The sequence below is a fragment of the Oryctolagus cuniculus genome, chromosome 13 (genome assembly GCF_964237555.1).
Source record: "Oryctolagus cuniculus chromosome 13, mOryCun1.1, whole genome shotgun sequence".
Taxonomy (NCBI): domain Eukaryota; kingdom Metazoa; phylum Chordata; class Mammalia; order Lagomorpha; family Leporidae; genus Oryctolagus; species Oryctolagus cuniculus.
Window position 1 is genome coordinate 3,697,904 of NC_091444.1, and position 16,571 is coordinate 3,714,474.

Below are 16,571 nucleotides of genomic sequence, written 5' to 3' on the forward strand. Positions count from 1 at the left end.
AGTGATGAGGAATCTCAGGACATAGATTCTCAGAAATATATCAGGTATGAAACAGCAAGGAAAGTGATTGCCTGCAGTCATCTGGGGGAAAAAGTCTTTAAAAAGATTAAGTTTGGGGACTTGGAATAGTTTCTCCTTTTCCCCACACCCTTTCCTCATATCCTTTATACTGGGTATAGAGAGAACAAAGGGCGTGAGGAATTCAGAGATAGCAGGAGGTCCTTTCTGATGGCATTGGATGCGGAAAAGCAAAAGACCGATAGATGCAAGAGATTGAAAAAGTAAGTTTTTTAAAATGGACATAAACTCAGGGACTTCATATGAATAACTTGAAAGAATCTCTTAAGTCTTGCATACTTTGAACTGATAAAGCTAAGTATCAAACTCTACATTTAATCACCAGTTGAATTCAGAGTTGAATCAGTTGGGTGGACTGAATGATGCTGTGATAACAAAATAACCCCAGGATCTCTGTGGTTGGAAACACTAAGGATTTGCATCTCCCATGATCTGAGAATCTATTGCAGGTTGGCTCTGCTGTGAGTCACCACGTATGTTCCGGGACCCAGGTTGCTGCAGCAGCCACGTATGGAGCGTTGCCTGTCATGTGGTGAAGGGAAGGGAGGATGATGTGATGAATGGGACACTGGCTCTTAGAACTTCAGAAGGGAAGTGAGATATCACTTCTGCTAGTTTATCTTTGGATGAAGCAAACCCTGTGACCTTTTAAAACTTTAAAGGGGCAAAGACATAAAATTTTTCCTAGTATGAGATCCGGGAATACTTGATGATAAGCACTAATGATTACTATCAGAGTTTTGCTACATTTATTACATAAAAACTAGGGCATTGATTAAGACAAAGTGAATTGGAGGCATCAGAATAATTTCAACCTGCAAACCCCTCTAAATTTCTGCTGAGCCTTCCTTGGCAGAAAAGTGATTCTAATCATCTTCTGAAAAGCTATTTCCTTTTGTGCACAGAGATACTTGCATATGTTTGTCAGAGAGAGTTCACATTGAAAAAGTCAGCAGTCGTGCACAAATCCCACATCTTCATCCATAGATCATTAATAAGAATTATCCCTATGGCAGGCCCTGGAGTCCAAACTCAGTCTTGGAAAGTAAAATTACATACAAGGAACCTAGCAATGTGTGCTGGCCCTGAAGTGGGAAACATATGTGGGAATGGATTTCATGGACACTTGAAACATGATTTTAGTTTCACTGAATTTGTCAATGTGGTTCATGTACCAGAGATACTCTACTAAACAGACAAGTTGGGTTGATTCTCACAGATTTTTTTGCCTTGATTAATGCATATTCATAAGCATATCCATAAAAATGCATCCATACACAAAGGAAAGTTGATTAGAAATGTCCAATTTTAGAAATTATAGAAATTGCAAAATTGCTGATAAGACATACTGCATTTGACATGAGCAGCACCATGGCAAGACCGTAATAGGCAATTGAGACTGGCATGATCATCAGCCTGAGCTGCCTGGAAGGACTGTCTGGCTCTGCCTAATTGATTGTGAATGACTTCCCTAGGAAAAAATTGGGAGTGGAGCAACCACAAAACATAAAACAAAACATAGGCTCTATGTCCACTAACTAGGCATCTTATTGAGCCATGAAAAAAAAAGAGAAAGTCGTGCTCAGATTCCATAGTCAATTCCCAAACAATTGTTCACACTATCAGAATCCCTTCAGCAAAAGGAAAGCCATACAATTTTAGTTCCAGATGTTGTTGTAACACCCCAAGTATGTCTGGGGGCTGTCAAGATATTTCTACCAAAAGGAAAAACAATTAGCTGCACTGTGTCCTTGTACCACTAAGAAAGATTCATAGGGGCCAGCACTGTGGAATAGCGGTTAAAGCTGCCGCCTACATTGCCAGCATCGCATATGGGCACCAGTTCGAGTCCTGGATGCTCCACTTCTGATCCAGCTTTCTGATATGGCCTGGGGAAGCAGTGGAAGATGGTCCAAGTTCTTGGGTCCCTGCACCCACATGGGAGACCAGGAGGAGACACCTGGCTCCTGGCTTCAAGTTGGCCCAGCTCTGGCCATTGACAGCATTTGGGGAATGAACCAGCAGATGGAAGACCTCTCTCTCTGTCGCTGCTTCTGTCACTCTGTAACTCTGCCTTTCAAATAAATAAATAAATCTTTAAAAAATAAGAGAGAGAGAGTCCTAGCACGTGGCATACCTTGGAAGGAACATGTACCTACTTGGTATATCCTGTTTTGTCCACTTACCAGGTGACTTGTAAGGTTGCCAATTTTGATAGAGGCCCCCAGCAAGAGAAGGTACCTTAGGCAAGAAGGCATAAAATGCTATTGAGGCCGGCGCCGTGGCTCACTAGGCTAATCCTCCGCCTTGCGGCGCCGGCACACCAGGTTCTAGTCCCGGTCGGGGCACCGGATTCTGTCCCGGTTGCCCCTCTTCCAGGCCAGCTCTCTGCTGTGGCCCGGGAGTGCAGTGGAGGATGGCCCAAGTGCTTGGGCCCTGCATCCGCATGGAAGACCAGGATAAGCACCTGGCTCCTGCCTTCGGATCAGTGCGGTGTGCTGGCTGCAGCGGCCATTGGAGGGTGAACCAACGGCAAAGAAAGACCTTTCTCTCTGTCTCTCTCTCTCACTGTCCACTCTGCCTGTCAAAAAAAAAAAAATGCTATTGAGCTACTCGTAACATATGCTCATGGCAGGAGCAGCTAAGAGTGAACAAAGAGAATGCGTGGATTAGAAATAGTAAAAGAAAGTATAAGCAATTATATGTGCTTGTAATGTTTTCTGGAAATGTTACAGAAGTATCATATATTCGTAACATTTATAAATAAATTTGGTGATTTATAAAATCAATGATTTTATTCCTGAAATTTCCCAGATGCATGGGGAATTGGATTCATTTGTCTATCTATAAATGCATGGGGAATTGGATTCATTTGTCTATCTATAAAGTAAAGTATCTTTTAAACACACAGGCTTAACATCCTGGATTGAGCCCCTTAGCAATCTCATGATTTCATAATCTCATAATTTTATGAAACTTTCCCACAGAAAATGAAGACATGCTGTTGTTACAGCTTGACATCTACCTCTTTTTAAAACAGATTAATTTATTTGAAAGGCAGAGTTACAAAGAGGCAGAGATAGAGAGGGAGAGGAGAGAGAGGGAGAGAAAGAGAGAGGGAGAGAGGGAGGGAGAGAGGTCTTCCATCAGTTGATTCACTCCGTAAATGGCTGCAGTGGTTGGAGCTGGGCAGATCTGAAGTCAGAACCCAGGAGCTTCCTCTGGTCTCCCTCACAGGTGCAGGGGCCCAAGGAATTGGGCCATCTTCTACTGCTTTCCCAGGCCATAGCAGAGAGGTGGACTGGAAATGGAGCAGCCAGGACTTGAACTGGTGCCATATAGGATACCGGCACTGCAGGTGGTGGCTTTACCCACTATGCCACAGCACCAGCCCCTATATATATATATATATATTTTTAAATGTTTTTATTTTATTTGGCATGGTAAATCTCTCTCTCTTTTTTTATTCAGAAGGGAAGTAATTCTGCTCAGCTGAGCTCTTCTCCTCAATGGCAGTCAGTGCCTGAGCACTAGCCCCAGTGGGTATAATATTCGCCTGTTCTGTCCCAAGGACCACACAAAGGATCTGTGCAGTCCTCCGTGTAAGCTCAGATTCCCCCGCAGTGTCTCCCACCGGGTTGCCAAGGTTACCGAGTTTGTGGTGTCTCACACCAAGACTACTCATGTCTCAGCTACACCGTGAGTTCTCCCACACACCTTCACGTTTTTTTTTTTTTTTCCACAGTCCCAGTTCACAAGCTCCACACATTCACTAGGTCTAGCCTCCTGTTATTACTCCCAGCCAGAGTCAAGTTTTTCTGTTCAGTTTAGGGCGGGCACAGCCCCTAGCTGGCGCAGTTGTTACTTATGTCTAAAATGGCGCCTGCTCTGTTGTCTCACTTGCCTTTGTAAGGTGTGTGGAGAGAGAGAATCGTGTCTGTACCATCTCTTTTATTTTTTTCTCTCCTCTAGTTAGGCTGGTGTACTTTCCCCCACAGAGATTCAAGCCTCGTTCCCTGTAGGCTCTTCCTGCCACTTTTCCGCCAGTGTCTTGGACTACTGTGGTTTTGCCTCACCTCTCTTTCCAGCACTGGCGCGGAGGAAACTCTCGGCAGCTGGGGTCGAGCTGTGGGTTCCTGTGCCCTCCACATAGATCCACCGTGTCCCTCTAATTTAAGAAGAGTTTCTTCTGTGGTTTTTTCCCTAACTCTTCCCTGAGACTACACTATCTTCTCTTTTATTAATCTTTCTTCTCCCGGACTATCAGTAAGCTCCCTCCCTTTTCCACCATCTTGGCTCTCCTCTTTATTTTATTTGAAAATCTCCCATCCACTGGTTCACTCCGCAGACAACTGGGGCTGGGTCAGGCTAAAGCCAGGAGCTAGGAATTCAATACGGGTCTCTCACAAGGGTTGTGGTGACTAAACTTGAGTCATCACCTGCCGCCTCCCTGTGTGTGCATTGGCAAGAAGCTGGAATCAGAAGCAGAGCTGTGACTCAAACCCTGGCCCTCCTATGTGGGATGTGTGTGTCTCACGTGGCATCTAAGCTGGAACACCGAATGTTCACTCCAATTGTATTATTAAGCATTGTTCTCCTTCCATTAAGGCAGAAGTAATTTGCTGCCTCAATATCATAATTTTTAGTCCCAATTTTTAATGAATGATGACAAGGAATTCATCAAGCTCCTTGGTAGAAATACTTCTAGAGAACAAATGGAAGGATTTCTGAGACAGATTGTTTTCCAGTAAGTTAATTTGAGCTTGTTTTTGTTTTGTTTTTCTTTGCTTTTAAGAGACAATGCTCATGTGTGTCCGAGGGAATAATAGACTGTTGCTGATTGTGGGCATCTGGGACATGCTTCACTGTGACGCCTCATGTCTCATTTTACTTCTTGGAATTCTCCTATTCAGTGAGCAGAAGAATGAGTTTCTAAAAGCTATTTTGAAAAGGACAGTGAATACATGTGGAGTGAATCAAAAGTGATGTGATTTACTCAGCATTTAAATTTGTAAAGCCAAATTTTTATTCTAGATGTTGCCCAGATTTACCCTGTGAAGTGGACAGCATTATAAGCTGTCATCAACAGAAGTTGATGTGTGATAGTTAAGACACAGTGGAAGACGCAAGGGGATGGATTTTGAGAACTAAAGAAAGTAAAATTCTATCTAGATGAAATATGAAATAGTGAGCCGGCGCCATGGCTCACTTGGCTAATCCTCTGCCTGTGGTGCTGGAATCCCATATGGGCCCTGGGTTCTAGTCCCGGTTGCTCCTCTTCCAGTTCAGCTCTCTGCTGTGGCCAGGAAAGGCAGTGGAGGATGGCTCAAGTGCTTGGGCCCTGCACCTGCATGGGAGACCAGGAGGAAGCACCTAACTCCTGGCTTTGGATCGGTGCAGCGCACCGGCTGTGGCGGCCATTTACGGGGTGAACCAACAGAAGGAAGACCTTTCTCTCTGTCTCTCCCTCTCACTGTCTGTAACTCTTCCTGTCAAATAAATAAAATAAAAAATCTTAAAAAATAAATATGAAATACTGAAAGTAAGGCATAGAACTTTGAATCTAAAAAAGTGTTTGTCCCCTCAAATCTGTATCATGTTGTAAGTTTCCACTTTTTATTAGCTTTGCTTCCATGTTTGAAGGATCTGTGAATAGGGAAAGGAGCCTAGGTGGATAAAGCTTGGAACTTTAGTCATCACGTATTAATTCATTAAATATTGATGGTGCCCTGCTCTCATCCCAGACACTGTCCTTGTGGTCAGACAGATAGTAGTGAACAAGTCACAGTCACTTGTGCACTGCTGGAACTTAGAGTTTAGGAGAGAAGACAGACAAAGTGTACTTTACAGTAATTTAAGCAAAATTAGATTAGTGTTCCAAAATGCAGGTGCCAGGTTGCCTTGTAACAGTGGGATCTATCCCAGGGGGGAGGACCATCTGGAGGAAGTGAAATACGTAGTTAGACTTAAAGGGGTGTTAGAGTTAGGCAAGTAAAGAGTAGAAGGGGAGGGGTGGTTGAGGATGGTGAAGGGAAGAGAGCCAACAGGAGAGTTTTAAGAGAAAACAACATGTGTGAGACAGGACACTAGAAGGTACAATGAGTGTGAGCTTATCACATTTGACGGAATTAGCAGTGGGAACTGTCTGGATTAGAAGGCAGGGCCCAGATTGACAGGGACCTTGTAAGACAAGTCAAAGATTTTTCACCTGACTTAAAGGCTTTGGGAGCCTGCAGAAGGGTTCATGTTAGCAGGGCAGGAAGAAACCAAGTTGAGTTCAGAAGAATGCTCTGGTAGTAAGCAGAGCAGGTCTGAATAACATTTAGACAGACCAACCCCAAAAGTACTTAATCTGAAAGCAGAACTCACCAGGGAAAGATTTGAATACCCTCAAGAATGCCCTAAATTTCCCTAGGTTCAAGGAGACAGAGTGGAGAGTGAGGATGGGTCATGAGAAACTCCGAGGCGGCAAGACACAGTGCCTCGGAGGGTTTCAGGAGGTACTGTGTGCTGAGTGAGGCCCAGAGGAGAGGATGGGCCCTGGGCTTCCTCAGTCAGAGAGAGATAACTAGACAGAGATTGAAATCTCCCATCTGCTGATTTACCCCGCACATGCCTGCAGTGGCCCCTAGTGGGGACAAACTAGGAGTGGATAGCTCAGTCAAGGTTTCCCACTTATGTGGCAGGAATCCCACCACCTGAGCCATCACCACCGTCTCCTAGGGTCTGGCTCCACAGGAAGCTGGAGTCAGGAGCCAAAGTCTAGTCCTGAATCCAGGCATTTTGAAATGGGACACAGACATACTAACTGCTATGCCAAATGTCTGGCCCTGGAATTAAGTTTTCTGATGGTCAAATATTTTAATGTTATTGAAAGTTGTATTAAAAATTGATTTTCTAATAGTTGGTTACTGTCCCATCAAAGCTCATTTGACTTTTGTGACTTTTTTGTGGCTTTGCTAGATTCTTAATTTTCATGATTTCCCCATAAATTATTTTATATTCTCTATACAAACAACCATATCATCTATCAATATTGACAATTTTATTTTTTCCCTTTCAGTCCTTATACCTTTCATTTTGTTTTCATGTCTTTTGTACTGATTAGGACTTCCAACACAGTGTTAAGTAGAAGTGGTGTTAATAGTTACTCTTGTCTTGTTGGAGGTCACAAGAATTAGTCTTTAAACTTTAAAATTAGCTGTAGATTGTCTTCATCAGCTATTGAGACAGTAATTAGAAACAGAATAGCAAATTAAACTCCTAGGTAGCAAAAGGAAAGAAACGAAAAACGTCAGAAAAAAAGTCAATGAAATTGAAAGCAAATATACAATATATACAATAGAATTATTATTAACCAAGCAATAGTTAATTCCTTGAAAAAAATTAATAAAATTGGCTAATATTTCTCAGCGTTGGTTTTATAAAAATGTAAAAACATAGAAATGGAATTGTCAGGAATGAGACAGAAGTTGTAACCATAGATGTTGCAGGAATCAACAGATAATAAATGGTATGAAGAGTGTGTCATTAGTACAAAGAAATTGTGTCATTGATTAAAACACTTGGGGCTGGCGCCGTGGCTCACTTGGTTAATCCTCCACCTGTGGCGCTGGAATCCCATAAGGGCACCAGTTTCTAGTCCCAGTAGCTCCTCTTCCAGTCCAGCTCTCTGATGTGGCCTGGGAAGGCAGTGGAGGATGGCCCAGGTGCTTGGGCCCTGCACCCCATGGGAGACCAGGAGGAAGCACCTGGCTCCTGGCTTCAGATCTGCACAGCACACTGGCCATGGCAGCCATTTGGGGGGTGAACCAATGGAAGGAAGACCCCTCTCTCTCTCTCTCTCTCTCTCTCTCTCTCTCTCTCTTTCTCTTTCTCTCTCACTCACTGTCTAACTCTGCCTGTCAAAAAAAAAAAAAAAAAAACAACTCTTGGTACAAAGAAAATTCTAGGCCCAGTTGTTGTTTTTTTTTTTTGTTTGTTTGTTTGTTTGTTTTGTACTAAACATTCAAGGAAGAATTAGTGCCAATTGTACACAAAACTATTAGAAAACAGAAAAAGTAAGTCCAACTCATGTTAGGAAGTGTAGAAGAAAAATTGTACCACATCAGTTAAACAGGCAAGGAAGACAATTCAAGACAATTCCAGTATACGGAAGACTATTCAAGACAATTTCAGTACAAAGGGCTGAAAGATTTTAAAAGCTTGGGTGAACTAATGGAAAAATACTTGTCCACAGTCAGGGTTGTGAGGGGGGATAGAGGGAGTAGGGTGAGGAATGGATCAATATAATTAGGCCATCTGGGTTTGCTCATTATTCTTTATAAAATTAGATTCCTCAGTTCTCTTAGTTTTTTTTTTTTTATTCCATTGTTTCTTCTTTTCATTCTTTCTGTTTCTTTTTCTTTGTCGGACAAAATAGGCAAGGGAGGAGGAAGGGGAGGACTGCGTGGGAAGGTGGGTACAGGGGGAAGAATAACTATGTTCCCAGTGTTGTATTTTTGAGATACATACAAATGAAAAAAACAATTAGGTTCCTACCCTGTCACAGAGACTTAGAGAGAGGGATCCTATCTTTTATGATGATTCCATTTCAAAAGGGTGACCCCCAGGTACTAGAGAAAGACATTCCTGGATTGGAGAGGATTTACATCTCAAAATAACAGAGAAATAATTTACAATAACTTTTTTAAAAAGGTAAGTGTTTTAATAAAAGGAAGGTCAGGGGCCTGCAGGAAAGGAAAACCCCATCTAAGGTTTTGTCAAACAAAGGGGAATGTCACCTGGTATGACTTGATTTTAAAACTTGACAGAAATAGTCTGAAAAAGGGAAGGAAAATTACAGGCTAATTCTAGTCATAAGCATGGAAATAACATTTTGGTTTAAAATTTAAGCAAACTCAAATTCAGTAACACATGGAAAGGATGGTATACCGTGACCAAACTGGTTGGATCCTAGGAATGCATTACTGGAAAATAAATTGCTATAATTTTCCATGTAACAGTTTAAAGGAGAATTATATGACCCTCCTGATATATACAGATGAAAAACATTTGTTAAAATTCAACATCTCATCATGATTAAAACTTAATTATAACCAAGAATAGAGGGAAACTTCCTTAACTTAATAAAGCGTATTTACAAAGACATAGAGTAAATCTCACAGTTGATGTGACATTTTTAAAGACTTCCTGTTTTTGACCCAGACTATGACATGGATGCTTGTTATCACAATTACACTCTACTAAGTATTCTAGTTGGTAAAAACAGACATGAAAACAGACATAGGATGAGAAAGGAAAAATAAAAATGTTATTATTCACACATATGGTTTTAAGACATTATGCGTATACAAAAGTAGATTGGTATATTTTGCCTTAAATTAAACATTTTACCATTTGGACTTATTAGTTCTGTGCAATAATGTTTTTAACAAAGGTAATTTTGTTTTGTGTTTATAAAGTATATAAACTTCTTCTATTTAGAATTTGCCTAGTTTGTCTTTTTCAGTCTTGTACCTCTCAATCTACCTTTAAACCTACATTTTAGTTTTTTAAAAAATAGATTTAGTTGGGTTTTGAAATTCGTCTGTCAAACTTCACCTTTAACCAAGGCATTTAGTCTATGTACATTGAATGTAATTATTGATATAGTTTATTTTACTATTCTTATATTGTATTTTCCATTTGTCTCTGTTTGTACTGCTTTTCCTTTTTTATTTTGTAAAGTTGACTTGTCTAATTTTGTTTTTCTCTCTACTAGTATAGAGTGGTTAATATGGTCTAAGCCCCTTAATTAATACTTTAATGGTATCCAGCGTCTTCCACTTAAACATATATTGCTATTTGATATTTTAATATTTTTTAAGAATGGCAAAGCACTAATATTTTCAGTTGATGTTTATTTAAATTTGTTCATAAATTTATCAATATCTTGGCTTTCATTACTTTTTTGCATCTCAAGCTTTTAATCTTGGATCACTCTTTCTGCTTGAATTTCACTCTGAGATTTCCTCTAGAGAAAGCCTGTCAGTAGCAACCCTCTCATCTTCCTCCTACAGCAGTCTTGGTTGGTGTTCTTCCTCTCATTACTTTAGAGATAGGATGTTGTCTTCTTTCTTTCATTGCTGCTGGAAGAAGTCAGTTTCAGAGTGACTGTTGCCCCTTTGTGGTGGAATGAGAAGGCCATGCCAAGATGGCAGCTAGTAAGCTGAGTGTCAGTTACTCAGGAATGGCTTTGGACACCCCCTGGGAAACCACCTGGCAACAGAGCCTGCCTGACAACAGGCTGTGATTGGTTAGGGCATAAAGCACCCCTTGACCGGATTGGCTGCCTCAGCTGTATAAGCTGCTCTACAAACTGAAATAAATGAGTCTGCAGGCTGCTCGCCTCTGGCCCGCTTTCACCTGACTCCCAGGGTCTGTGTGGTGACTCCGTGCCTCTTGCCTCCACCGTACTTCTCAGAATGAATCCATAGCAACACCCCTTGACAGGAAACTGGTGTTTGTATGTGTGTGTGTGTGTGTGTGTGTTTCTCTTCCTTGTTTTGAGCACTTCATGTTTTTGCTTTTTGATATTTCACTAAGATATGTTTAAGTATAGATTAAAAAAAAATCTCCTGGGATGTATTGAATTTCTAAAATTTGTGGTTTGTTATCTCTTCTCCGATAGGTAAAATTCTCAACCTTTATCACCAAATATTAAATTTGTCACACTTTTGCCTTCCTCTTCTCATGGTTCTCCAGTCAAACACAAGGTAGACTTTCTCACTGTCCATATCTCTCTTCACTTGTGCTTTATTCCAGTGTTATGGATAAGTCAGCAGTTGGTTCTTCCTTCCATTGTATCCAAGCTTTGCTAACTCTGTCCATTATGTTTCAAAATTTCACTTATTTTTATTTCTTAGATGTTCCAATTAGTTCTTTCCTACATCTGCTATTTACTTTCCATGATTTCCCATTTGACATAAATAGTTATAAGTTTATGAGTTATTTTCTTAAACATAGTCAGTATAGTTTTTTTAAAACTTGTTATTGAACATTCCAAAGGCTAAAGGTTTTGCAGATCTGCTTTTTTCTGTAACTCTTGGAATAGTGCCTCACACTTAAATGTGTGCCTACTCTTAATAGGTGCATGGTAAATACTTAATGAATTAGCAAAAGAGTGCCCATTTCTTGCTTCTTTTTTCTTGCTTTTTTCCTATTTTCTTGTCTAGCCTATTTGGTTATTTCACTTTATTTGCTTTTCATTTCTTCTGAAGTCTCATATCATTCTCTGTGTTAATTTTCCTCCTTCTTTTACATTACTATAGTGTATTTTTCTTAACAACAGTGGTTTATTTAAACCCGTCTTTAACCTGCACATTCTTGAAAGACAGTTTTTCTGGATACCTAATTCTAGGTTGACAACTTTTTCTGTCAGCCGTGTGCAGAGTTTTATTTTACTGTCTCTGACTTCCATCATTGCTTTTGCTGTCATTCCGACTGTCTTTTGTTTGTGTGTAACTTCATATTTCTGAGATTGGATTTTATTTTTAACTTAGCTACTTAGAATATATTATGATTCCAAATCTACGGAGACTTATACTCCAAGAATCTCATACTAGAACGCTGGCCAGGCCTGCCCTGCCGCATTCTCCATCTGAATCTTCCACATTCTCTGTCTCCTTTTCTCTTTGTGATACATTTTCCTGTCATTTTTTTTTTAACTTTTATTTAATGAATATACGTTTCCAAAGTACGAATAGTTTTCCTGTCATTTTTTAAGATATAGCATCATTAATTCTCTCTTCAGATGCATTTCCTACCTAACCAATAGACTGATTTTATTCAGTCAATCTTTTTTTTAGTTGTTTCATATTTTCCTCTCAAATATAAGGGGTCACAGATTTTAACTGGTTATCTTTGTGATGCAGTTCTTTATATCCTTACACAATTCATTTATATTTGCTCCAAATTCTTTGTTATAACTGCATACACAAAGTCTATTGATATATTATTGTTCTTGCTGACTGTAAATAATGCTAACCTTGCTGTTTCTTTTCAACTTTGTGTGCTAATTGCCTTATCTGACTATGTGACATCCCAGTGGGTCTGTACGAGGCAACAGTACCAACTAGAGTTCTAACATTCAGGATCCTGGATCAGCTGAAAGTTCAGGTTCCACTGATAGATCAGGGCTCCCTAATGTTCAGTCTCCCAGCGGTAGTCCTACTGTGAGCATCAGTGAGCATCTGTTCTTAGGGCAACCCAACTCCTTGGGGCTGCCTTCCAACTCCGACCCCACTTCACTCTCCACAACTCCTCCTCCTCTCAGAAGCACACGTAACTTCCAAACCTTCCGCTAGACTCATGGTGCCTCAAAGGCTCACGGTTTGAAATCTATAGGAAGAATAGCCCATAAGAAACTTAGTCCATGGGGGTGCTATAAGTAAAAATTGAAAACCAACATTTAAGCTGGATTCTACTGACAGAGAAATATCTGCACAGTATTCTTCTCTGTCAGGGACATTGAGATAGAACTGCTCTGAAAAGCTGCTTCGTTAGTAAAGGAAAACACTCTATGTTGCCAGCACTGTGGTTTTTAGGCTCTTCGTAAATACCAGATAAATTGTCAGCACTTTACAAATGACATTAAACTTTTCCATCTTCCATCTTTCTGCTTGTCATAATGCCATTTCTAACATCTCTACCTGAGATTGTGGTTTTACTCTGTGTCTACCTTACTGAATAACACATGTAAGACATCTAGAAGTAGCCATGAGCGATGAAAGCAGATGATTATATAAAAATATGTTCCATTTTAAAATAAACAAATAGACAAAATGGAGCAAAATTCCAAATTATTAACACACTGTTCCAGAACTTAATTTGGAAGTTTAGCTTTTAAATAAATCCATGGGAACTTTAACTTATAAGGTAGCAGAGGGAATGTGCTCATTCATTTAATAAATGATTACCAAGTGCCTGTTATTTGCCAGACACTGTAACAGGTACTGGGGATACAATAGCAATTAAAATAAAGTAGTTCCTGTTCCTGTGTAGCTTACAGTTTATCCAGAGATACAAACTATGCAATAATAATTAAGATGCAACCATCTATAAAAACAATGGGAAAGCATGGGGTGATATGTAAGCACACAAAATATGGAGGGGTTAACCTGCCAAGGAGAAGGGACTGTGAGAGGTGTGGAAGAAGAGACATGCAGAAGAAGAAACATAGGAGCTTAGTAAAACAAAGAGGTTGTGAGTGCAGGGATGGAAGAGAGTGAAGGGCTACTTTTGGAAAGGATTATGAAAGATGAGCTGGAAAGGATAAAGCAGGGCCAGGACACTGAAAGCAATGATAAAATGTTTTGATTTATCTAAGAGCAGTGCAGGGACATGGAAGGATCATATGCGCAGAGGCAACTTGACTAGACTTGCATTAACCATAGATTCTTTGGCTAGAAGTGAAAAATAGAATGGAAATGTGGAAGAGTGGGGCTTTGGGAAACCAGGTTAGATGTGTTTTCAATAATTCAGGTAAATGTGAGAGACCCAGAAGAAGCTGCTGGCTCCTGGCTTTGGATTGGCTCAGCTCTGGACATTGCAACCATTTGGGGAGTGAACCAATGAATAGAAAACCAATTCTCTCTTTCTCTCTCTCTCCCTCCTTCCCTCCCTCCCTCTCCATCTTTCTCTCTCTTTTTTTGATAGTCAGAGTTAGCGAGAGAGAGAGAGAGACAGAGAGAAAAGTCTTCCTTCCGTTGGTTCACCCCCCAAATGGCTGCCATGGCCGGCGTGCTGCGCCAATCCAAAGCCAGGAGCCAGGTGCTTCCTCCTGGTCTCCCATGCGGGTGCAGGGCCCAAGCACTTGGGCCATCCTCCACTGCCTTCCCAGGGCACAGAGAGAGCTGGACTGGAAGAGGAGCAACCGGGACAGGACTGGTGCCCCAACCGGTCCTGCAGGCGCCACAAGTGGAGGATTAGCCTAGTGAGCCGTGGCGCTGGCCTCTCTTTCCATCTCTAACTCTATCTTTCAAATAAATTTTAAAAATTAATTTAAAAATTAATAAATTTTAAAAATTCAGGTAAGAGATGATGGTAGCCTTTGCAAGATTGCTGAGGATGAAGTTGGAGAGATGATTGAATTCAGCAGTTTAAAGGTAGAGTTAGGGAGGACGGTTTAAGAGATAATGCCACAGATCTGGTTCAATCAGCTCTCTTTAACGGAAATTAATCTGGAGATGCAGGTAGGAATTTGGGTCTTAAGATCACATGGTCTGTGCTGCCAACCAGCCTCTGTCACATACTTGTGTGCAGTAGAGGGTTTCTTTCACTTGTTCTGACCTAGGGAGGAGGGAGGACCCCTTCATTGCCATCTGCTGTCACTCATGCCCAGTTGAGGAAAGAGTGCTATTTACAATATGGGCACTCAATATGATGTGAGGAAGATGTGGGAGGACAAGGAAGAACTGGGGTCACTACTGCCCAGGAATTGAGGGATTCCAGTTTGTGTTTAAGTCAGGGTTAGTGCTGATCCTCACCTATTTACATGTCAGACTGGGAATCTCCTAGAAAAGGGTTTATGCATTAAAATCCTAATATTACAGGAAGAAAGCAAACCCAAGTGCAATAGAATGTTGTAGTGAAGTGGTTAAAAGTGTGGTCCCTGGAGCTGTAGTGTGGAGGTGAATAGCAAGAGTTCACTTACAGGCTAGTTCTCAACTGCTGTATGGTCTAGTTTCCTCACTGTAGAACAAGGATAACATTCCTACTTATCTGATAGGGTTATTGTGAGGATTAAACGGATTAAGGCATATAAAACAAACTGTCTCTGACACATGATGACTCAGTAAATATTAGCTCTCACTATTACTTTAGCTGAGCTATTTATGAACTTCTGATCTGACCTTGAGGTAGAGGAAGGGAGGCAGTAAGTTGAGATTATGATAATGAAATCATAGTCTTGGTCAAAATCTTGCTAATTCATTATGGCACAAGAACTACTAAGAAAGGCGTGGTGCGATCATTGCTATCATGGCGCCCGCTGGTGTGGGCTGGGATGAAGGGAGGTGGCTTTCCCTGGACCCAGAGGCAGAACACACACAGAGTCCATTCAGTGGGCCTTACTGACGGAGGCCAGGTCACAGAACACAGGTCAAAGTCATCCTCTGGTACCGTTCCTTTGGTTTTTTAAATTGGCATTCACTGTCATGTGATATTTAGTCTTAGGCATATTACTGATAAAAGTGTTACATTTTTGAGCAGTAAAATAAGTAGTTGAGGGCAGTCTGAGCAAAATTCCCGATTGTGTTCCTGCTGCAGTACGTGAAGTACATGCCACTTGCTCAGTAGTAGGGAAGGCCATTGGCAGTCTGACAAGATGAATCATTGCTGAAATATATTCCGATAGAATTACAGAGCAGAGCCAGGGTAAGACTGTTAACAGGAAGCAGGCCCTGTGGGTCATTCTGAGTTATAACCTTCTCAGTGTGTCTGCTTGAATTTGTTTATTTGAATAATACTAGGATGTGCTGTATGGAGCAAGGGAAAGGCTCTTCTGTAACAGACGGGAAAGTTTTATCACTTAGGCGCTAATATCTGGTTTTTTACTTTCATGGAAGTTTTTCCCCTTTGTGTTACAATAATTTATGTAAATGTTTTTCAGAATATGACTAACGTTTTTTATCGTTAGGAAAAGTTAGAGTCACAATGTATTTTTGAAAACTTTTAAAAAATAATAATTACCCTTGTTTATGGGATACAGTGGTATTTCAATGCACATACAATGAGCAGAGGATAATTGGCATGTCCGTCAACTCGGGCAGTTGTCATTTCTTTGTGTTGGAAACTTTCAAAATTCTGCTAGCCATTTTGAAATGTACAATAATATTGTTGTCCAACATGGTTACCCTGTTGTGGTATGGAACATTTGAAGTTACTCCCCTGTCCAAGTTACTGTGCCTGTACTTGTTAACCATCCTGTCTCTTCCTCCCTTCCCCAACCTGCCCAACCTCCAGTAGCCACTGTTTCTGCCATCTGCTTCTAGATCTAAATATGAGCGAGAACATGTGGCATTTACCTTTCTGTGCCTGGTTACTTCACCTCCAATTTCACCCACATTGCTGCTGAGGCAGGATCACATGTTTTTTATGGATGAATAATATCCCATCATATATATATATATATATATATATATATTATATGTGTATGTATATGTATATATATATACACATGCACAGCATATTTTACTTTTTTTTTAATTTAAAGAAAAACATTGAATATTTGAAAAATCATTTCTTAAAGATTGATTTTTCCTGAAAACTGCAGTTACATATTACATCAACTCTTTCTTATTAACAGATGCATTAAACACAAATACAAAAAACATGAAACAAGCCACCATTCTTTCACAATTTGAGTAAAGATAAAATGTCTCAGGAACAGTAGGGATGATTTGCAATGGATAGTTTCTGTAAGCACCATCCATTTTGTCACAAAGCATTAA

General features: G+C 40.5%; 1 long non-coding RNA gene across 10 annotated transcripts in view; it reads left to right on the forward strand.

Moving 5' to 3' along the window:
• LOC103351062 (uncharacterized) overlaps window positions 1–16,571 on the forward strand; it is a 232,864-nt gene that overhangs the window by 80,580 nt on the left and 135,713 nt on the right. The gene's annotated exons all lie outside the window — the stretch shown is intronic.